This window comes from Protopterus annectens, chromosome 3.part0 (assembly GCF_019279795.1).
Source record: "Protopterus annectens isolate FY-2018-M chromosome 3.part0, PAN1.0, whole genome shotgun sequence".
NCBI classification, from domain to species: domain Eukaryota; kingdom Metazoa; phylum Chordata; order Ceratodontiformes; family Protopteridae; genus Protopterus; species Protopterus annectens.
The window spans coordinates 1,550,445,701-1,550,469,327 of record NC_056731.1 but is presented as its reverse complement, the minus strand read 5'-3'; the positions used below and the strand labels follow the sequence as shown (position 1 = coordinate 1,550,469,327).

General features: G+C 44.3%; 1 protein-coding gene across 1 annotated transcript in view; it reads right to left on the bottom strand.

The window, feature by feature from the left end:
* The window catches only part of LOC122796846, a 282,354-nt gene that overhangs the window by 12,749 nt on the left and 245,978 nt on the right, over positions 1-23,627 (bottom strand). The window lies entirely within an intron of this gene.

Here is a 23,627-nt window from a genome sequence, read left to right as displayed (position 1 = left end):
TCACAGCAACATACCATTTGTTACAAAACAATGTGTCAATTAATTCAAATGCAAGTACGCCGAACATAAGAAACCATATTTTTATCTATTTCATACATGTATTAAAATGGGTAGATGATTTTTCAGGGTGATCCAGGAGTAAAGTACAGTTGTGTGCACTTACCATAAATGTAGATGTTAGAGTGTTTTCACTGTTGCAGTCATCACCTGTCGGTTATCCCTGCTGTGGTAGCCCTCGGGCGGCCCAAATACCAGAGTCAATGTTTTTCTGTGTCGGCTGCTGTCGCTTGTTGACTGAGGTCAGGTTGTTAGTGCTATAAAGCAAGGCAGCTGACATCATTACATCAGTTTTTCTTGACCTAACCAGTCAGAAGCCCCAGGAAATATGTTAAAGTGGTCCTGGTGGCTAAAAGCCACCATAAGTAGCTTATGTCTCCCTAAGGAAAGAGGATATAAGGGGGAAGGAGTGCAACAGTGAATACACCCGAACATCTACATTTATGGTAAGTGCACACAACTGTACTATGTTCTTCGTGGTTCACTGTTGCAGTCATCACCTGTGGGAGGATTCCCAAAGCTGAGGAAGGGGGAGGGGGTGGAAGGATTAGTCAGAGACCCAGGCAGCAAGCCCTGCAGAACTGCAGAGGCAAAGCCTGCCCTAGCCTTAGAGAAAAGAGGCAGGTGGTAATGCTTTATAAAGGTATGGACAGAGGTCCAGATGGCAGCTTCCAAGATGTCCCTCGTGGGAACTCCTCTGAGGAATACTGTGTAAGTGGAGGCTGCCCTAGTGGAATGGGTATGAATAGACTTAGGGGGTGGTTTCCCATGCAATCTGTAGCAGAAATGGATACAGTGTGATATCCATTTGGAAATGGTTTGCTTGGAAATGGGCTTCCCCTCTGCCCCTGGGGCAAAGCTGACAAGACGTTGGTCTGTTTTCCTGAAGGGTTTAGTATGGTGGTAGTATCTAAGCTGTCGATTCACGTCTTGTGAGTGCAGAATTCTTTCCCCCCTGTTTTGAGGGTTAGGGAAGAAGGTGGGTAGATGAATGGCTTGATTGAGAGTCACATTAGATACCACCTTGAGCATAAAGGAGGGGTTAGTCCACAGGGAGACCCTGTCTGCATGGAAAATGATGAAGGGCTCAATGGCCATCAGTGCCTGAAGTTGTGAAACCCTTCTGGCTGAAGTGATAGCTAGTAGGAAAGCAGTGTTCCAGGAGAGGTATTTTACTTTTGCTGAAGCAGCAGGTTCGAAGGGTGGTAAGGTTAGTTTTTCCAAAACATAATTCAGGTCCCAGGCTGGCGTGGGTGGCCTTCTGGGAAGTCTGATATTAGAAGCCCCTCTGAAGAATTGTTTAATCAAAGGATGTGAGAACAGGGGCTGGTCTGTATCGAAATGAGCTGAAATGGCTGAGGAGTGGATTTTAATAGAAGAGAAGGAGAGGCCACTATTGAGCAACTCCAATAGATAGTCCAGGATAAGAATGACAGAGGGTTGTGTGGAACTGCCCCTTCTGGACTGGTTCCAGGAGCAGAATCTTTTCCATTTCCTTGTATAAGATTTTCTGGTGCTAGGCCTTCTGGCCTCTGTGATGATGTTTAGGACCTGTTTTCTTAACAAGGGTCTCTTGTTTACCTTTAGACTATTAGCCATGCTGACATTTTGAGAGTCTGTAAGTCTGGGTGCAACATCCCCCCCCCCACTTGAGTCAAGAGGTCTGAGATCAGGGGAAGCTGCCTGGCTGTGCAGTGAGGGGTACCAATGCTGTCTGGGCCAATCTGGAGCAATCAGGATGGCCTTTGGTCTCTCATCCCTCATCTTGATCAGTACCTGGGGAATAAGAGGCAGAAGAGGGAATGCGAACACAAACAGGGAGTTCCAGGGGAAGGTCAAGGCATCCACCTTCCACATTAGGTGGTGATACTCCCTGGTGCAGAATTCTTTTAGCTGGTGGTTGAGGTGCGAAGCAAAGAGATCCACCCTCCGGAGTTCCCCACTCCAGAGTGACTTGCAAAAAGATTTTTCTGTGGAGCTGCCATTCGTGGGGGTGCAGTACATTTCTGCTTAAGTGGTCTGCCAGGGTGTTGTTGATTCCTGGTAGGTATTGGGTTATTAGGTGTAATCTCATGGAGGAGGCTGCCAGCCAGAGGTTCATGGCTATCCTGCACACAGTGTAAGACTGTGGTGTTGTCTGTTTTGATAAGGAGAACCCCTGGCCTGAGATGGGGTTGGAAGGATGTCAGAGCTTTTTGTACTGGCATCATTTCCTTCTGGTTGACGTGTAAGGGAAGGTCCTGGGCATCCCAAAGACCTTGGGTGCACCTGCTTGCTAGGTGAGTGCCTCAAGCAATATCTGAGTTGCCGTGGTGATGGTCTGCCTGGTAGGGCGGAGGATGAAGGGAAGAACCTTGTTCTTGGTATAGGCCCCTGCCCACCAGAGAAACTCAGCCCTTATACAGGGGATCAGAGAGAGAGAGCAGTCTCCAGAGGCTGAGAGTGCTGACATCAAAGGTTCTTTAGATACCACTGAAGTTTTCTCATGTGAAGCCTGGCCAGAGGAATTAGAAGGATGCAAGATGCAATGTACCCAAAGGCTTGCAGGAACTGCCTCATCATGAGGTGACTTCTGGATGCCAGCTGGGTAAAGTTGAGAGGCAGGAAGTTCTGCTCTTCCCAGGATAGGAAGACCATTTGGGATGCTGTGTCCAGCAGTGCTTCCAAGAAAATGATCCTCCTGGAGGGTGTTTGCTTTGATTTCTTCTCCCTGATGGTGAACCCTAAGGAAGTTAGGAAGGTTTTGACAAAGAGGAAGTCCTGGAGCAGCTTTTCTTTGCACTCTACCTGAATGAGGCAGACGTCCAGATAAGGGTAAATCTGTATATTTCTCTGTCTGCAAAATGCTATGGCCAGGGCTAAGCATTTGGTGAATACCCTGGGAGAAGTAGCTAAGCCAAAGGGAAGCCCAGAGAACTGAAAGTGTTGTGAGCCTGCTCTGAAGCACAGGACTTTCCTGCAGGATTACCTTATGTGGATGTGGAGGTAGGCCTCTTTTAGGTCTAGGGTCACTAACCACGCATTTTTTGTCAGCATAGGCAGCAGCTGCTGCAAAGTTAGCATTTTGAATTTGGGGACCACCAGGGAGGTGTTCAGAATGGACAGATCCAGGATGGGGTGTTAAGTGTCCTCTTTTCTGGGAACAAGGAACAGTCTGGAATAAAAGTCTTTGCCTGGTTGATCTCCGGGAACAGGTTCTACTGCTCCCTGGGATATGAGGGTTTGGACTTGTTTCAATGCCTCTGCCCACTGTTATGGTGGTACGTCTGGGTACCCTCTTGGAATTGGGAGTTCGTTGAAAGAGAATTTGTATCCCTGAAAAATGATCTTTAAAACCCATTGGTCCTTTGTTACAGACAGCCAATTTTCTTTGCAGTGGGAGAGCCTTCCTCCTAGATTTTGGTGAGGGGGGGGGGGGAGTCATTGAGAGATTTTGCCATGGAAGGATGGCTTAGAAATCCCTGCCTTTGATGCGGAAGTGGTCCACTGTTTGGTTCTCTGCTGTCCCTGGGATAGAGGCCTAGGTGGTCTGCCCCTGCAGGGCTTATCTTGCCCCTGTCTTCTAGGTGCAGGAAAGGACCAGTGCTTAGAGGGAAAATTCCTTCTGAACCTAGGAGGTTGAACCAGAAAGAAATCTTTTACTGTCTGCATAGATTTTGCTTTGTCGTCCATCTTTTTAAGCACCTTTTCTGCTTTTACTCCAAACAAGTGGTCCTTATCCACGGCTGCATCAATTAATTTAGACTTGACATGATCAGGAAGAGGTTGTTTCTTCAACCATGCAGGTCTCTTAATGACAGATCATGACACTGCTGCCCTGCTTGAGGCTTCTAGGGTGCCATATCCACAGTGTAATGAGTGTTTGGCCACTTGACAAGTAGAGTGCAGTAAATCTGCTAACTCTTTCAAACTGGCACAGTCAGGAAAGGTAGAAATCTTTTGCTTTAATAATTCCAAAATGTGTTATTGATATTTTAACATATGGAACTGACAGCTGAGTGCTCTGATAGCTAAAGTTGCAGAGGTGTATACTTTTTTACTCCATCTGTCCAGAGCTCTGGAATCCTTGTCAGAAGAAGTAGGATTCTTTGCAGAACTAGCCTTAGTTCCTTTAGGTCCCTGTGTAATGACCTCTGGGTCTGCAGCAGGATTTCTGTACAGGTATTTCTGAGAATCCGGTACTCTGTAATACCTGTCAGGTTTACTGGGAGCAAGTGGGAGGCCCCTGTGTAATGACCTCTGGGTCTGCAGCAGGATTTCTGTACAGGTATTTCTGAGAATCCGGTACTCTGTAATACCTGTCAGGTTTACTGGGAGCAAGTGGGAGGGCGTCAGGGGCCAAGCTGGATTCATGGGAAACATCATCCACCACTTCTAAGATAGGGGTGATGGCCAGGGGTCTGTGTTGGGGCAGGTATAGAAATTCTCTTAGTCTTTACTTAGACTGAGGGAAGTCCTGAGATTCCCAGTGGAAATGTTCCCTGAGGGTGTGAAGAGTTTCCATAAAGGAAAGGTCTTCTGGTGCAGAGGCAAAAGGAATGGATTCCTCTGCATCTGAATCCTCATAAGCAGAGATTGTTGTTCCTCTTCAAAATATGAATAATCAGATTTCTCAGAATCCTGCTCTGTCGTTAGTTCAGGAGAAGCATGTGTTTTCCTTTTAGAAGTTGTGGCCTGACTGCCCCTGATAAGGGAGATAAGATACTCCACCATCTTAAGCATTTGGGCTTGGGGTGGTGGAGCAGGAGTAACATTGTGGCTAGAGCTAGATTTTCTACGAGTGGCCTGGCTTCTAGGCCTAAGACTATCCATCAGTCTGAGAGAAATGGTAGTTGGATGAGAAGACGCCTTTTTTTGTCTAGAATTGGTAGTGCAAAAAGCCTCCTAGGAAGCCGGTGCCTGCGTCGCAGCTCCGGACCCAACCGAGGCAGAGACAACCAAAGGCTCGGAAGACAAAGAAGATTGCTGCGGCATACCGGACTCCGAAATGGTCTCAGTGGAGGCCTGCGTAGATACCGTACTGGGCATTAGGGGCTGCAAAAGCGCCTCATTGAATTCCGAGAGCTGACTACCTGCTTAGAGATAGCACTGTTGGAAGGCTTAACCTTGTGTTGTCTTTATCTTCATCTCTGTTTTTTGGGAATGTCTACGAATTGTTGGATGACGGACGCCATTTTGGAATGCGAAGAAGGAAGATGAAAATACCTGTCTATAATAACAGCTCTACAATGAATGATTCTCGCATTTAAGAGGGCACAGAACCAGCAATGGGGGACGATGTGGTCTGGGCCTAAAGTGATACAGTATGAATGGAAGTCTCGGTGTGGGATCTGCTTTCCACAGGCAAGACGACTGTTAACTTTTTCGGACATCGGTTAGTGCAAGAAAAAAGGATCCTCAATGGGGTACTTAGCTTTAGACATTTTCAGCTGTAATCTCAGCTTTGGTAGCGACCAACCGGAACACTTGTGAACTGCTTCTGCTATGGGCTTCATGGCAAGAAAGGCTGATGTAATGGCGTCAGCTGCCTTGCTTTATTGCACTGACGACCTGACGTCAGTCAACAAGTGACAGCAGCCAACACAGAAAAACATTAACTCTGGTATTCAGGCCAGCTGAGGGCTACCACAGCAGGGATAACCCACAGGTGATGACTGCAACAGTGAAACACGAAGAACATCCAATGGTTATATGACTTGAAACTTCTCAGATTCTTTACTGACACGGCTTAGTCTTGCCTCTTTGACCTGCTCAACACTTTGTGAAAAGCTCAGCAAATTCATTTTCCTTTCATTGAACATTCAAAATAATGTAATTATGTACACTGCATGAAACTATAGTGCAGAAACTGCCATTAAAACACTATGTGAAAGACTGGACTCAAAAATTCCACTCCACAACAGAAAGAAGGTGTACAACTTCCTTCTTCATCTGAAAATTTTCATCTTAAAAGCCATCTTGGTGAACTCAAACAGTCCAAAGGAAGTAATAAAAGCTAACTTCTCTTTCACCTTTGGGATCAAGGGGACCTACCAACAGAACTGCAACAGTGGCATAGAAGATAAAGCCCTAACTATAGCTCAGGCGTCCTGGGTTTGATCATCAGCTCTGGTAACTGACAGAAAGGTAGGGAGGGACGGGTGTGCCTGTCCTGGGTGGGAGGCAAATTGTCAATGACATTCAAGAATGGAGTTTTCCTCGGACACAGTTGAGTGTGGGGGAGTAAGATAAAGGAGTGGGCATAAAAAAAAAAAAAAAAAAAAAAACACCAGGCAGAAAAAACAGATAACCAAGCCTCCAGGACATCCTTAGGATCCATGACTGGCATGAGCAATACTGGAGTAGTCTCGGGGGGAGAAGGAGGATTAGACCAGGCATGGATGGGGGGGCACTGAGGGCCAGGCCGTTCGGATGAGGTCTGAGCGGGGACCAAAAAAAAATGAAACCGGGTAACTGCCAATAATCCTTTGTTACACCAATAATGATCAAGTATTTTCCCCACTCAAGCACTCTAGGCACTCACTGTCCTATGCAAGTAAGCAAGCATTTGATGATGTAGAACTAAGTAGTGATTACTGCCTGAAAAACTTTGTCCTACTGTCCTTTTAAATGCGGTTAAATGAGGAAAAAGCCCACCTTATATTACCATAGCTAATCTATTATCATGTCATTTCATGTTAACTGCAAAGTTAAGTATGGCTATTGCCAAAAGTTAAGATACGTACTAAATGAAAGCCCAACAAAAACTATATGACCTGACTAGATTTCATCTTTTTGCTCAGACAAAATGGTTGCACCTGGTTTACATTCTACAAGTCCTGACTGATGTATGCCCAACGATGGTAATCCACGTGCAGGGAGAGTTAGTTAGCTCTAAAGCAAGTAATCTTTCGTAGCTGGCAAGCTAGAGATGGTCCACTACAATTTTGCCCTATAGTGGCAGCAAGAATCTATTGCTGGCATAGGGGCCTGTAAGCAGTGGGATGTTAACAGTCATCCTATGCAGAGGCACATGTATGGTTCATGTGCATGCAAATCCACCTGCACTGACATACCACTTCACCACTGATACAGCAAGAGGCATGCGGGTATACAGAGAACACTCCAGGCTGTATGCAGTATAGCAGACCTGCTCACTGTTCTAGCCTCCTCTACTATCCCTCAAAGTGCACTAGATGACAAATCCTTACTCGGAAGATAACCACTAAATGGTTGATATTAATCTTGTATAAAACCAGATAATTATGTTTCTTGGTAACAAAACCAGACAATTGTGTTTCTTGGTAACATTGAAGGCAGGTAAACAAACATCTGTAAGACCCACCTACAGCACAGCAGGTTACCAGCATTTATGTTTACACACTCAGAAATATGTTCAAAACCGCACTCAGAGCTTCTAATACTACCTTAACAGGCCATACATACTTCAACAGGCATATGTCCCATTAGATTTTTGCAAAGGATTTTCTCAGGTCATGTTAACCTCAGGATTGATGCCTGATACTGTATTTTTCTAATTAGTACTTGCTTTTTACAGGCAATAATGTTTATAATGACATATTTTAGTGCATGCGTGCTAATTAGAGATCACAGTCTCTCAAAAAGTGAATACTTCATTACTTCTACACAGATCATTCTTTCGCCAACATATGAGTCTAGAAATGAGTGTAATAAAGGGAGAGAGTAGAGCCACCAACATCAGGTCTTGGATAGTAGCCTTCCTCTTACATTAATTCAATTCATTTGCATAATCAAACATATTCATTCTTCAGGTTAATTTCACCACTTTTACATAAGTCTTTCACTTGAATTTCCTAGTTATATGTATTCATACCACAACAAATGCCATTTATGCATTCTGTCTGAGTGATCTGATCCCCCTCTTTTCAAACCACACGTATAATTGATATCAATGCAGTAACAGCATACAAGTCATTTATGAAATTGCAGCAGAATTCCATCCATCCAAGAACTTCTTTTTCACGTTTGTTTTTTTTTTTTTTTACACATGGGGTCAGGATGTCACTTCCACAGTGACAACCATCTAGAGGCAAGGTTTACACTGCGAGGTGGCTAGTCCTGCCATAAGCCCTTCTACACCACACACTCACACCTATGGCCAATTTAGGGTGCCCAATCCACCTAATGCAGGTCTTTGGAATGTGGGAGGAAATGGAAGCACCCAGAGGAAGCCCATGCACAGACAAGGATGACATGCAGACTCTGCACAGAAGGTACCCCAGCTGAGAATAGAACTTGGGAACCTCTTTATGTGAGGTGACAACAATATCTAGTTTGCCACTGTGCTTCTTTTTAAAATTACCAGTTTATTTGTTCATTCCAGTGGTGGTTGGATGCTCTGGCTAACAACTCTGAAATGTTCCCCTCAGTTTAATTAAGAACCTTTGTGGTAGTCCTTTACTTTGTAAGATAGTGATGAAAAAACATGCATGCATACACCTTAAATTCTCAGTTTCCCTGTACTTTCAGTAAACATTACTGCAAGACTTACCATGCAGTTGCTCAAAAAGTATTACATATCTTGTATTTTTTCAATAGTCCTTACTCTGAATTGTTCTGACATTCTACAGTTCAAAATTTTGCACTCAGAAGACCATAGTCAGGTGCCCCTTCCTGCACCCAATCAGACCATTTGTTCTTCCTATAGGACTAGAAAACCAGACCAATTTCACCTCAACAGGGTGAAAATTTTATGGTCCATTCATTCCCTAGCTGGGGAGATAGCCTATCAGCCCATTTGTTCCTCACAGGCAAGAGCTAGGACTTAGAAGAAAAAGTAGGCTATTTGATATACATTAATGCTAACCTTTCATGTGCCTAACCTCACCTCCTGATGGTTATTGAAAATGCTGCTTGTCTAAGGGGTCCCAAACATGTTTTTCTACCCATGTACATGCCTCCTTGACTTAGATGCAGTAGTCCACAAAGAAGCAATAGCTGCTCCTCAGTCCTTCAGATTTCCTGTTCAGGTAAGTGGTGCAATGTACCATATTATCTACTTCCCTCAACCCTGGCAGCCTAGGGTCGCTCACCCCTATCTTCTTTGTCCTAACCCTTCCAGCACCCAAGATGCTAATCAAACTCAGGCTGTCTGGGTTATACTCAGGGCTCTATCCCACTACACCAAAGAGCTGGGACGTTTTCATACAACTTTTCTACATTGTAGATGCAATGGAAAAATTTTGCTGTGATACAATCGCACTGAATACATTTTTCAATGCCCTGCTGAAAATTGCTTGAAAATCTATTAGTCATATACAGACATGAGCTAACAGTGACTGCTTATTATACAGGGAGGGTAGCCTTTTAGCTTCAGTATGAGTAAATTCAATACATAAGCATAACAGCTATATATATATATATCTATCTATATATATATATATATATATATATCTATATATATTTTTTTTTTTCCAATTTTAGCAGGTCTTTAAAACACCTTGTAATTATGAAACCATTTTATAAGTTCATCACATTAGAGCTGCACTGCAAAATATTAGCTCTTCCCCTATGAATTCTTTAATTGCACAAAGTAAACTCCCCTTCCAGTCTGTATGCTCATCTGCTATTTTGTATTTTTTTGGGCTTCTTTGGTGTTTGTCCCTAGCTTGTGTTGATGATTGGTTGCATAAGTCTACTAAACAAAAATTTGGTTTTCCTCGTTACATATTTAAAAAAATTCTTCATGTTATTATTAATTAGGATTAAAGGTTTACAATGCTTTGGTTTCTGAAAATGATTAATTTTCTTTTCATACCGGTTTTCTTTTATTTCATCTTATTACTTTCTAAACTGGTTATTTCTGATGGACTCCTCATCTCCCTATCAATAAAGAATAGTTGTGTAAAATCTTACCATAACCATAGATGTATTCTATGTTGCAGTATTCTTTACAAGTGGGAAGTCCTCGGTCCAACGACCAGATGTCCGGCTAGTATATAACAGCTTTTAGCTACTGCAGGTACCCGGGATGTTGCACATATGTTCTGACAATGTCAGCCATAAAAGGACATCTGCACGTACAAACCTCAGAACTGAGATGCCTCAGAAGGAGCACCATAACTAAGGAACAATAAGAAGTCATCCAAAGAAGGAAAAGATGCAAGGAGGAAGGTGGGAGGGAGAGAATACTGCAGCATCAAAGAGAAGGACATCTATGGTTATGGTAAGATTTTACACAACTAGTCTATGTCCTTCTATTCAATGTTGCAGTATTCTTTACATGTGGGAGAATACCAAAGCTTAGTAGGAACATTGGGAGGAGGAAGGAGCAGATGAACTTTGCACTGAAGAATTTTCAACAAAGCCATGGAGAATGGCTCTAGCAAACCCTGTGCTTGACCTTGAAATGGTGTCCAACTTGTCATGTTTGGTGAAAGTGTGCCCAGAAGACCATGCAACAGCCTCCAGAATGGATTTTAAAGAATGTCCCTGACGAGGCTACAGATCTAGTAGAATGAGCCCTAACAGACACAGCAAGAGACTTGCCAAGGAAATCACAGCAAAACACAATAGCCTTGGAGATCCAAGAAGAAATTGTCTGTTTAGAGACAGGCAAACCCAAAGCCCTGGGACGGAAAGAAACAAAGAGCTGATCAGATTTTCTGACAGCCCTAGTTTTATCTAAGTAGAATCTAACTTGTCTATGTACAGCCAAGGTATGCACGACCCTTTCATTGGAGCACTGAGAAGGGAAGAAGGTGGGCAATTGAATAGATTAAGAGACAGCTCATTCACCACCTTATGAATAAAAGAAGGATTGGTACACAATGAAACCCTATCCCTGTGAAAAACCAAGAACAGTGGAGAAGCCATCAAAGCCTGAATCTCTGAAACACTCCTGGCAGATGTCGATGTTAACAAAAGCACTGTCTTCCAAGTATAGAATTTTAAAGAAGCTGAAGCTGCTGGTTTAAAAAGAGCTACAGTAAGCTTATCTAAGACATAATTCAAATCCCAGGGAGGTGGAACTATTTTCCTGGGAGGTTAAATATCTAGGACATCTTTAAGAAAAGGTTTAACCTCCAATTTTGACGCTAAAGTCATAGATAATGGCATACTAGCTCAAATAGCAGACAAGTGAACTTTCACTGATGAGCAAGACATTCCACTGTTAAGTAATTCACACAAGTAAGAAAGAATTACTGGAAAATCCACTAAAAATGGATCTTGATTTCTTGAAATACACCAGATGGAAAACCTTCTCATATTGGGTCAGTTGTAAGGTTGACAGATGTGGATGGAGCAGAGATCCCTTGTCTTGTGTGAGCAGGGCTACTCTGCAAGGTAACTTGTGATGACTGACCTTGGCTAAATGCAGAAGAAGAGGGAACCAATACTGTCTTGGCCAAAAGGGAGTCACCAGCAAGATTTTTGGTTTGTCCTGCTGAATCTTCAACAGCACTTTCTGAATAAGAGGGAAAGGGGGGGGGGGTAAATGCATAAAGAAACATTCCCTTCCATGGGAAAGCTAGGGTGTCCACCTTCCAAGACCGAGGATATGGTAGTCTGGCACAAAATAGTAGCAGTCTGTTCAAAGGGGATGCAAACAGATCCAGAAGAGGGTTACCTCACCGGTGGACCAAGTCCAGAAAAACATCCATGTGAAGCATCCATTCATGGGATTGGGTCATGGGCCTGCCACAATGTTTTGTGTAAATGGAATGTAAACCACAAGAAAAATCATCTTGTACTGAACTGCCAATTCCCATGCCCTGAAAGCCAACCTGCAAAGAAAGTAAGACTTTGTCTCCCCCTGCCTGTTTATATATCAGGGAACAATGGTGTTGTCTATAAATATTTTCAGAGGGTATGGTTGAAAGAGAGGATGAAAGGCCTGTAGTGCCAGAATAAGAGCCCTCATTTCCTTGATGCTGATATGCTCTCTCATTTGAGATGGAGACCAAAGGCCCTGAATCTTCTTGGAAGCAAAGGTTGCCCCCCCCCACCCTGTGTCCGAGGTGTCTGTGAGCAGATGTTGAGATGACTGGAGCAGAAGAAGAGGAAGGCCAAGATTCAGACTAAGCTGCTAAATCCACAAGAGAAGCTCTGGTTTAGGCAGGGGAGGAGAGGATTTAAACTCTAGAGGGTGATCATGCTGTGTCCAAAATGACTTTAGGAACCACTGAAATTTCCTTATGTGGAGTTTTGCAAAAGGCAGCATTGGAACTGTGGAGGCCATGAACCCAAGAAGTCAAAGAAACTCCCTAGCTGTAATGTAGGGGAGAGGCAGAAGGTTTTCCAGAAAGGCAGTGAGGGATGGAACCTTGTCTGTAGGAAGAAAAAACATCATAAGGTCTGTCCTGAACTTGCACCCTAGGAAGATGCGATACTGTGATGGAGTCAAAGGATTTTTTGAAATTTATGGTGAACCCTAGATTTTGAAGGAGATGAATGGCCACCTGCAGGTTTTGAGACAACTGTTCTGACAGAGGAGCCAGGAAGAGAAGGTCATCCAGGTATGGATACACCTGGATAACCTGGACTCTCAAGAAGGCAATCACAGGGGCCAAGCACTTTGTGAATATCCTTGACCAAAAGGCAAGGCAGAAGTGAAAGTGCAAAGAACCCACAGAGAAATGCAGAAATTTCCTGTACAGAAGACAGATGGGAATGCGTAGATAAGCATCTCTAGGCTATGTAAGACTGAGGTGAAATCAGCGGAAACCAAGTTTATAAATACAGCATGGCTATGTAAGACTGAGGTGAAATCAGCGGAAACCAAGTTTATAAATACAGCATGCAGAAAAATGCCACTTCTAGGAAAGTGTTTAAGTGGGAAATATCCAGGATTGGTCTCCTAGGACAATCCTTTCCGGGAACCATAAACATCCTCGAGTAAAACCCTCTGCTTCTCTGATCCATAGGCACATGATGAATAGCTGAACTAGAACCCCTGGAAACAAATTCAGTTACTTGAAGGGGCCTGAGGAAATTCCATGAATGGTGGGAGAGTTTTCCAAGTCATGACTTAACCCTGTTGGATAATGGATGGAACCCAAGAAAGTGACTGCTGCCCAAGCTGGAAAAGAGAGAGATAGATGGAGATAGAGGAGTAAGATTCAGAAGAGGCTGCTAGTAGTCATAGACAGCTGGGCCTGGCTTGAAAGGACTGCTGAGTGGAAGGAGCTGAAGCAGTAGGTTTCGATTGTGGGGGCCTCCTAACAGACATTTTAGGCCTGGAAGCAGAAGCAGTAGATGAATGAACTGGTCTCCTAACAAAAGATGTCTTATCAGGAAAATTCCTATGGAACTTAGGAACAGGAGAAATGAAAAGGTGCCTCAAATCTTGAAGTTCCTTTACTTTCTCCTGCAAAGTCTTAATAAGTCTGTAGCTGCAGAACCAAAAATCCAAAGCAGCATCTAGCAATTTTGCTTTAATGTTGTCTGGCAATGGTTGAAGCCTCAACCAAGAGTGTCTCTTAAGCACAGAACCAGATGCAGCAGCTCTGGATGATGGCTGAATAGCATCACAGCTGCATTTAATGGAATGTCTAGCTACTTGTGAAGAAACTGTCAAAAGAGACAAAACTTGAGTTTTAATCTTAGAGTCTGGCAATTGAGCAAGAGCTTGTGAAGCCTGGGAAAGTATACGTGCTTGGTAATTCATTGCTCTGATCACTAAAGAGAAGGTCATGTAAACCTTCTTTACCTAGTTTCTTCAAAATCTTGCTTTCCTTATCAGATGGAAACAGTTTTGCAGAAAGAGACAACCGGGAAAACTTGTCAGAAGCTATGGAAAGAACAGCTGGGTCAACTGAAGGGCACTTACAGAGAAACTTACAGTCATCAGGCACCATGCAGAATCTATCTGGCCTCTTGGAGGCAGGAGACAGAGTTAGGGGTCTTAGAAGAAGCAGCAAAGGTGTCCAGGAAAACTGTCAGGAGTGGAGGTACAGCAGAAGGAGAAAGAAAGTACAGTTGTGCACACTTTCCATAAATGTAGATGTTAGAGTGTATTCACTGTTGCAGTCATTACATTAGGGTTATCTGCTTGCAGGTAGCCCTCAGCTGGCCTGATTATCAAAGTCTTGGGTCCTGCGTCAGTTAATGTCTCTTCTTCCATGACGTCAGGTAGTCAGGGGTATAAACCATGCAGCCAACGCCATTACATCAGTTTTTCTTGCCCCAGATGTCAGGTGCCCCCATAATGGGAAGCAATTATATACAAGGTTACACACACCTCTAACAAAAAGCAAATACACCACAAAGCTTAGATACAGTAAACAAAAAGAGAGGTACAGCCAATAGAAGTCAGGGGGTTGGAGGGAGGGAGGGTAACCAGGACTACAACAGTGAATACACTCGAACATCTACATTTATGGTAAGTGTACACAACTGTACTATGTTCTTCGTGTTTCACTGTTGCAGTCATTACATTTGGGTAGATTCCCAAAGATAAGGAAGGGAGGAGGCAATTAGAAAGCATTAGGACCAGCTATTAGGCCCTGGAAGATTGCAGTGTCAAAACCAGCTCTGGATTTAGAAAAAATTGGCAAGTGGTAATGCTTGTTGAAGGTATGTACAGAACTTCAGGTAGCAGCTTCTATGATGTCCCTGGTAGGAACACCTCTGAAAAAGGCTGTTGAAGTAAATGCAGCCCTGGTGGAATGTAGGTTTTCCATGGTGCTTATAGCAGAAATGAATGCAATGACCTATCCACTTGGAAATGGTTTGCTTTGAAATGGCCTTCCCCTCTGCTCCTGCAGCAAAGGCAAAGTACAGTTTTGTACCTACCATAAATGTAGATGTCCGATAGGTATGCATCTGCAGTCATAACATATGGGCTGTCCTGCATCAGGCAGCCCTTTGGTCGGCCAGATTCCAAAGTCTGGGTCTGGCCTCGGCTGATGTCGCACTTTCCCCGACATCAGAGCGTCTGGGGTATAAAAGCATCAGCCAAAGCCATTTTCCTCAGTGTTTCTTGCCCCAGATGCCAGGTGCCCTCTAGGAAGGCCAAATTTGGGAGGAATGCAGTAAAATTCCCAACATTTTCCAAAAAATATATACATATATATACAAACAAATACACCATAATAGATCCCCCAGCTAGCTAATGGAGGGGTAAGTACCCTAAGAATACCACAGAGGGGAAGGAGGGAGGGTAACCCTGACTGCAGATGCATACCTATCGGACATCTACATTTATGGTAGGTACAAAACTGTACTATGTCCTTCAAGGATGCATCTGCAGTCATAACATATGGGTAGAATACCATAGCCATTCTGGGGGAGGAGGTACTAAGAAAAAGATGGTGTAGTTAAGATCCCCTGCAGGACTGCAGTAGCAAAACCTGCTCTGGATCTGGAGTATAAAGGTAAATTGTAATGTTTGGCAAATGTATGCACGGAGCTCCATGTAGCAGCTTCTAAAATGTCCTTGGTAGCCACCCCTCTTAGGAAGGCTGTAGTGGTGGCCGTGGCCCTTGTGGAATGAGGCCTGATGTTTGCAGGAACTGTCTTTCCATGAAAGGAGTAATAAAAGTGAATGCAATTTCCTATCCATTTTGAAATTGTCTGTTTGGAAATTGCTTTTCCTTGTACCCCAGCTGCATATGCTACAAGGAGTTGGTCAGTCTTTCTGCTACTTTTAGTTCTGTCCAAGTAGTAGCGTAGTTGTCTGTGTATATCCAGGGTGTGTAGAAGTCTTTCCCCTCTATTCTGTGGATTTGGGAAGAAAGTAGGCAAGTGAATAGCTTGGTTCAGGGATACCCTAGATACCACCCTTTGGCATAAAAGTATTTCATTTTATTTTATTTTACATTTGTTAACCGGCATAGTCCGACTGGATACATGTCCATTTTCAGTGGAGGCCCGGGGAGAAAAGCTCCAAACCAGTACAACATTTTAATAAAGTCACAGATTCATTTACAATTCACAGCACAAAAAAAACTATTACTTATTCCATAATTATTGTTCAGGATGATCGAGAATAGACATAATAAAAAAATATGCAGTGACAGCCAGGTACCTAAAAACTATGTGAAACAGAGAATTAGCTAGCCAGGGTTTAGACAATGGCAACTCCGTATTGATGCCAGGTATGGTTTAAGTTTAGCTTTAAACTGATTTAAAGAGGAGAGCGAGGTAATATCAGGGGTAAGTTTGTTCCAAGTTCTCCCTGCAGAGTTGGTGAGGAGGGAATCACCAGCTATATTTTTAGTTTTGCATGTCTGGATAAGGAGTCGGCTGGATGACCTCAGAGGTCGAGGGTTATTACAAGGGGTAACCAGTTTTTTGAGCGAAGGAGTGTAGTCGGGGTTGTATATTATTTTGTGTGTCAGAACTAGTAGGATATAAGAAATTAGGTTTGGTAGCTCAAGCCAGTTAAGCTGGGTTAGATTGGTGCAATGATGGGTCCTGAAAGGTGACCCAGTAACAAACCTGGCGATATGATTGTAGCAGATGGAAAGTTTGTTCATGACAGTTTTACTAATATTGTGAAGTAGAGGGGGCGATTACAAGAGTGTGGAGAGAAGGTGAGTTTGGGCAATGGCAGTTTTGGCTTGGGGGGTCAAAAACCTTTTTATTCTATATAACGAGCCTAATTTCTTATTGATGGTTTTGATCATTTGGTTTACATGTATATCAAATTTTAGGTTGTTGTCAATAATTACCCCTAGTAATTTAGTAGAGAGGTCCGGTGAGATTATGGTCCCATCCTTGGAATGGATCGAAAAGCAGATGGGGCTAGACCTTTGTGTAGGTAGAAACAGCAGCATTTTAGTTTTTTTGGCATTAAGTATCAGGCGACGGCTGGAGAGCCAGTTTTCTATTTTGCTAAAAGTGGTCTGGGTTGTTAATTGTAACTCTGAGGGTTGTGCCAGAGCAGATCAGGAAAGGAAAAGTAGGATTGGTTCTTAGTGAAACTCTGTCCTGATGAAAGATAAGAAATGGCTGCACTGCCATTAAAGCTTGTAACTCAGATACTCTTCTTGCTGAAGTTATGGCCAGAAGGAATACAGTTTTCCAAGACAGAAACTGTAGATCTGCCGATGCTGCTGGTTCAAAGGGAGGAAGTGTTAGTTTCTCCAGCACAAAGTTGAGATCCCAAGCAGGTAAAGGGGGTTTTCTTGGAGGATTGATGTTTTTGATCCCTCTCAGAAATTGCCTGAGGAGAGGGTGCGAGAAGATAGGTGGATCCACATTGTATTCTGCTGAAATTGCTGAGGCATGAATCTTAATGGAAGAATAGGACAGGCCATTGTGGAACAATTCTGCTAAGTAGTCCAGAATATGTGTCATGCTTGCTACTGTCACATCTAAGCCTTTTGTTGTATTCCAAATGAGAAATCTTTTCCATTTAGCGGAGTATGTCTTCCTTGTGGAAGGCCTGCGAGCTTCCATAATAATGTCCTTTACTCTCTGTGATAAAATATTTTGAGGGAGTGTTAAGGAATTTTCCAGGCAGTTAGCTGCAATGTTTTCAAGTTGGGATGCATTATCTTGAAATTGTTCTGCGTCAGAAGAAGAGGCCATAGGGGGAGAGGCCATGGTTTCGCCTGTGACATGCTCTTCAATAATGGATACCAGTGCTGCCTTGGCCAGTCTGGAGCTATCAGAATCACTCTTGGCTGCTCCGCCCTGATCTTCAGTAAAACCTTGGACATTAATGGGAGAGGTGGGAAGGCATATACTTTTAGAGCTTTCCAGCTGAAAGAGAGGGAGTCCACCCTCCAAGCTTGTGGGTGGTATGTTCTTGAGCAGAATGTCTTCAGTTGATGGTTGAGGGGGGAGGCGAACAGATCTATCTCCGGCTTTCCCCATGCTTTTGTTATGAGTTGGAAGATGTCTGGGTGCAGCATCCATTCGTGTGCATCCATGGTAGTTCTGCTTAGGCTGTCTGCCAGTGTATTTTCTTTCCCTGGCACGAACTGGGACTGTAGTTGGATATTGAGTTTCAGGCATAGTTCCCATAGATTCATAGTCAGCCTGCATAGAGGGTAGGAGTGTGTGCCTCCCTGCTTGTTTATGTACCACATGACCGTGGTGTTGTCTGTCCTTATTAACAGGTGGCCTTGATGCAGGAAAAGTTTGAAGGCCTCGATTGCGTGCATCACTGCTAGCATTTCCTTTTGGTTTATGTGCATGCGCAGCTGTGCTTGGGACCATAGGCCTTGGATACATTTGCCCTCCATGTGTGCTCCCCATCCTCGGTCTGAAGCGTCCGTGGTGATGGTTTGTTTTGTTTTTGGTTTGTTGAAAGGCACCCCTCTGTTGGACTGGCAGGCTTGAGCCCACCACAGGAATTCCTTTTGAAGGCAAGGAATGATTGGTATCAAAGTTTCCAAACTGTGACTGTGCTGAGACCATACACTCCTTAGGTACCATTGTAATTTTCTCATATGCAGCCTGGCCTGTTTATGCAGGATGCCATGTAATCCAGGGCCTGCAGGATTTTCCTTGCAGTTAGCTGAGTTTGTCTTGTCAGATTCATGAAGTAGTCCGGAAGTTGTTTTTGTTTTTCTTCTGTGAGAAAGGCCATTTGGGTGGTTGTGTCCAGATCTGCACCCAAAAAGGTTATCCTTTAGGATGGAACAAGTCTTGATTTTTGGATGTTGACTGTGTATCCCAAGGCCTGTAGTAGGTGGATGGCATAGGCCAAGTCCTTTATTAAATTCTTCTTGTTGTCCGCTTGTATTAGGCAGTTGTCCAGATATGGGTAGATTTGAATCCCCTGAAGTCTGCAGTGTGCAATTACTGATGCCAGGCATTTCGTGAATACTCTGGGCGCAGTAGATAAGCCAAAGGGCAATGCTGAGAATTGATAATGCTCTGATCCTGCAAGAAATCTGAGGTGTCGTCTGCAACTTGGTCGAATAGGGACATGCAGGTATGCCTCCTTGAGATCTAGAGTCACCAGCCAAGACTCCTTGCCCAGCATGGGAAGAAGTTGCTGAAGGGTCAGCATCATGAATTTTGGCACAATGAGGTAAGTATTCAGCGTGGACAGGTCGAGAATAGGCCTCCATTGATTTTCTTTTCTTGGGACAAGGAATAGTCTGGAGTAAAATCCTTGGCCTTGTTCTGAAAGTGGTACCTTTTCTATGGCTTTCATTTGAAGTAAGTTGTTGATCTGCTTTAAAGCCTCTGCCCTCCGATTTGGTGGCAGGTTTGGCATTCCATTTCTTCTTGGCAAAGTGTGGAAGTGGAACCTGTATCCTTTGTCTATTATTTGCAGTGTCCATGTGTCCCTTGTAATATAATGCCAGTTTTTTGAGAATAAAGCAAGCTTTCCGCCCAAGGGTGCTTTCAATTGAGCCCTGGTAGGCGGAATCAGAGTAAAGTCATTGAGTCTGTCCTTGTGTAGAAGTTGCTGTTGCTGTTGCTGCACTACCTCTCTGGTTGGTAGGCTGCCACTGACGGCCTCTGTAGGAGCCCCTAGATTGCCCTCTACCTCTGGGGCACCTGTTCCTGCCTCTCTGGGCTCTGTCCGAGTCTGGAAAGGACCAATTCTTAGTAGGCCAGTTTCTGCTGAATCTCGGTAGTTGTACTTGCAGAAAATCCTTAACTGTTTGCACAGATTTTGCCTTTTCTTCAAACTTTTTTAAGACCTCCTGAGCCGAGGAGCCAAATAATTGTTGTTTTTCCATTGGAGCATCCAGGAGTTTAGCTTTAACATGGTCTGGCAAAGATTGTTCCTTCAGCCAGGCATGCCTACGAATAACTGCCCCAGTCATAGCTGACCTACATGAAGCCTCCAGTGCATCATAACCACACTTTAAGAAATTATTACTAACTTGCTGTGAGTTATGTACCAAATCCTGAAGGGATTTACGGTCAAGGGGTTCAGAAGAAGAAAGCTTCTTATTCAGTTCATCTAACAAATACTCTTGGTACTGTATCATATGAAATTGACAATTTAATGCCCTGACAGAAAGAGTTGCAGAAGTATATACCTTCTTTCCCCATCTTTCTAAAGCTCTAGACCCTCTTTCAGAAGGTAGAGGATTTTTGGCAGTGGCAGCTGCAACCCTTTTTGGGCCCTGAGAAATAGTATCTGGGTCTGCGGAATGGGCCTTATACAGATGAAAATGAGAATCCGGGACCCTGTAGTATCTATCAGGTTTGGCAGGTGCCGGAGGGAGAGTATCAGGGGCTGTACTAACATCATTGTACACATCATCAATTACATTCAAAACAGGAGGTATAGCTAAGGGCCTATGTTGAGGCAAATGCAAGAAGGTCCTTAATCTCTTTCTAGAATCAGAGAATTCCTGACCCTGCCATTGGAAATGCTCTCTCATGGAGTGTAGAGTCTCACCAAAAGAAAACTCTTCAGGAGTGGAGGCCGAAGGTATAGATTCTTCAGCATCAGAATCCTCATAGGGCGAATAAGCCTCCTCCTGGTGATCTGACAAGTCAGATCCATCCGTGGACTCATCTGAAGAGTGTGGGTCAGAGGGCTCCGTCCTGGGCCTTTTGTCTGGTGGTGGGGTGAGAGGCCCTGTCCGGGTGAGGTTGAGAACCTCTAATTAAAGAAATAAGATCCTCTGCAAGGCTGAGGATCTGAGAACTGGAAGAAGGCCTCTGGGAGGTAGGCTTGGGAGGCAAAGCTTTAGAAAGTTTAGCAGCTTTAGCCCTGGAAAAGGCCTTAATGGACATGGAAGCAGGGGGTCTAGCTGCCCCACGTGCAGGAGTAGATTTGTCCAAAGGTAGGGTGTCGGACATTTCCTGGACACTGGTTTCGGTAGGTAGCTCAGTAGCCGACTCAGCCGGGGCCTCCAGGGCCGTGGTGGTTGGTTGAGTGGATTCGGATAAAGGAAGCTCCGAGGACTCGGTTTCGGCCGAAACCGAGACACTCGCGGAAGGCCTTACCGTAGTTTCAGCCGAAACCGCGGGCTGCGAGTGTCTGTCCTTGTCCTTCTGTTTTTTCATCAAATGCGATGTCGGAGTCTCCGACGGCATTTTATATGAAAAATTAGTCCCAAAAACTTCCTCTGCAAACTCCGACCGACGTCTAAGAGTTCGCCGGTTGAAGGAAGCACAGGCTGAACAGGCCGAGACGTCGTGGTCTGGGCCTAAGCAAGGGAGGCAGTAGGAGTGGAAATCCTTATGAGGTATTTGTTTCCCACAAGTTAAACAATTATTTACTTTATCTGACATCGGCTGAGGCACGAAAGAGTCCCCAACGGGGTACTTAGCTTTTTCAAAGTCTTCGGTAGCTGAATCACAGGATCTGACCGATCGGCACTTGCGAACTGCTTCTGCTTCGAGCACCGCGCGGCAAGAAAGACTGGGGAAAATGGCGTCGGCTGATGCTTTTATACCCCAGACGCTCTGACGTCGGGGAAAGTGCGACATCAGCCGAGGCCAGACCCAGACTTTGGAATCCGGCCGACCGAAGGGCTGCCTGAGGCAGGACAACCCATATGTTATGGCTGCAGATGCATCCTTGAAGGACATCTAGCAGCTGTTCAGTTTTCCTGAGAGGCTTAGTCCTGTCCAAATAAAATCTAAGTTGTCTGTGCACGTCCAAAGAATGCAGTATTCATTCTCTGTTGTTCTGTGGATTAGAAAAGAAGGTTGGCAAATAAATGGACTGATTGAGGGCCACGCTGGATACCACCTTGGGCATAAAGTAAGGATTGGTCCTGAGGGACACCCTGTCCGCATGGAAGATGATGAAGGGCTCCACTGCCATGAGGGCATGTAATTCAGACACTCTTCTTGCTGAAGTGATGGCTAGAAGGAAGGCTGTTTTCTAAGAAAGGAATTTCAACTCTGCAGTTGCAGCTGGCTCAAAAGGAGGTAGAGTTAGCTTTTCCAATACAAAGTTAAGGTCCCAGGCTGGAGTAGGGGCTCTCCTGGGTGGTCTTAAATTTTTTGCCCCTCTGAGGAATTGTTTCAGCAGGGGGTGAGAGAAGAGGGGAGTGTCAGTATTATACTGTACTGAAATGGCTGAGGCATGAATTTTAATAGAAGAGAAGGAAATACCCTTGTGAAGCATCTCTGTTAAGTACTGAAGAATATGTGATAAGCTGGGCACAGATGTGCCCATCCCCTGAGTTTGGCTCCAGGAACAGCATCTTTTCCACTTTTCAGCAAAGGAGTTTCTAGTACTAGGCCTCCTTGTCTCCAGAATGACATCCAGCACTTGCTTACTGAGGGATGGTATTGGAGAGCTCAAGTAATTAGCCAGGCTGCAAGGTTCAGGGTTTGAAGCTGGGGGTGCAGAATCTGGCCCTCCTGCTGGAACAGCATGGAAGGGGTCAGAGGCAGGTGCCATGGTTCCAGCAGTGACATACTGCACAAGAAGGGGTACCCAGTGTTGGCGTGTCCAGTCTGGTGCAATGAGTATTGTCCTTGGTTTGTCCTGTTTGATCTTTAGTAGAACTTTCGAGAGGACAGGCAGAGGGGGAAAGGTATAAACTGAGAAGCTTTCCCAAGTGAAGGACAAGGCATCCACTTTCCAAGCTTGTCTGTGGGGAGTCCTTGTGCAGAATGTGTCCAATTGGTAGTTCTGAGGGGAAGCAAAAGTACAGTTTTGTACCTACCATAAATGTAGATGTTCGAGGATCCACATTGCTGCAGTCCTAACTATTGGGTAGTCCGCTGTCCCAGTCGGCCCGAATACCAAAGTATATGGCTGACGTCGGTCAAGGCGCATTAGACTGACGTCAGTACGTCAGGGTACTAATGCGCATGACCGACGTCATATCCTCAGTCTTTTCTTGCCCCAGATGTCAGAAGACCCTAAAAAGACAAGGCCAAAACCAAAAACTCCAAACATTCCTGCACCAAAATATATACAATATATACAAAATTACCAGAGTATAACCTCACCTACACAACCACCCCTAAACACAGAGGGGAAGGAGGGAGGTATTGGACTGCAGCAATGTGGATCCTCGAACATCTACATTTATGGTAGGTACAAAACTGTACTATGTTCTTCATTCCACATTGCTGCAGTCCTAACTATTGGGTAGAATCCCAAAGCAGAGGTAAGGGAGGCTGGCAAATTATAAGGAAGCAGGAGCTGACAACATGCCTTGCAAAATAGCTGTGGCAAAACCAGCCCTAGATTTAGAGTAGAGAGGAAGGTGATAATGCTTAGAGAAAGTATGCACTGAACTCCAAGTAGCTGCCTCCAAAATATCCTTAGTTGCCACCCCCCTTAGAAATGCTGTAGAAGTGGCAGTAGCCCTAGTGGAATGAGGCCTAATCCCAGCTGGAATCTCCTTGCCATGATGGGAATAACAAAATGCAATGCAAAACCCAATCCACTTAGAAATAGTTTGTTTTGACACAGGCTTGCCCTGAGAACTCAAAGCAAAAGAAACAAACAACTGCTGAGACTGCCTAAAATCCTTAGTCCTGCTTAAATAATAACGCAATTGCCTGTGCACATCTAAAGTGTGCAAAATCTTTTCCCCTTTATTTTGGGGATCTGCATAAAAAGTAGGCAAATGAATAGTTTGGTTTAAAGCCACACTAGAAACCACCTTAGGCATAAAGGAAGGATTAGTACGTAATGATACCCTATCCTTATGAAAAATCAAAAAAGGCTCTACCGCCATAAGGGCCTGCAATTCAGAAACCCTTCT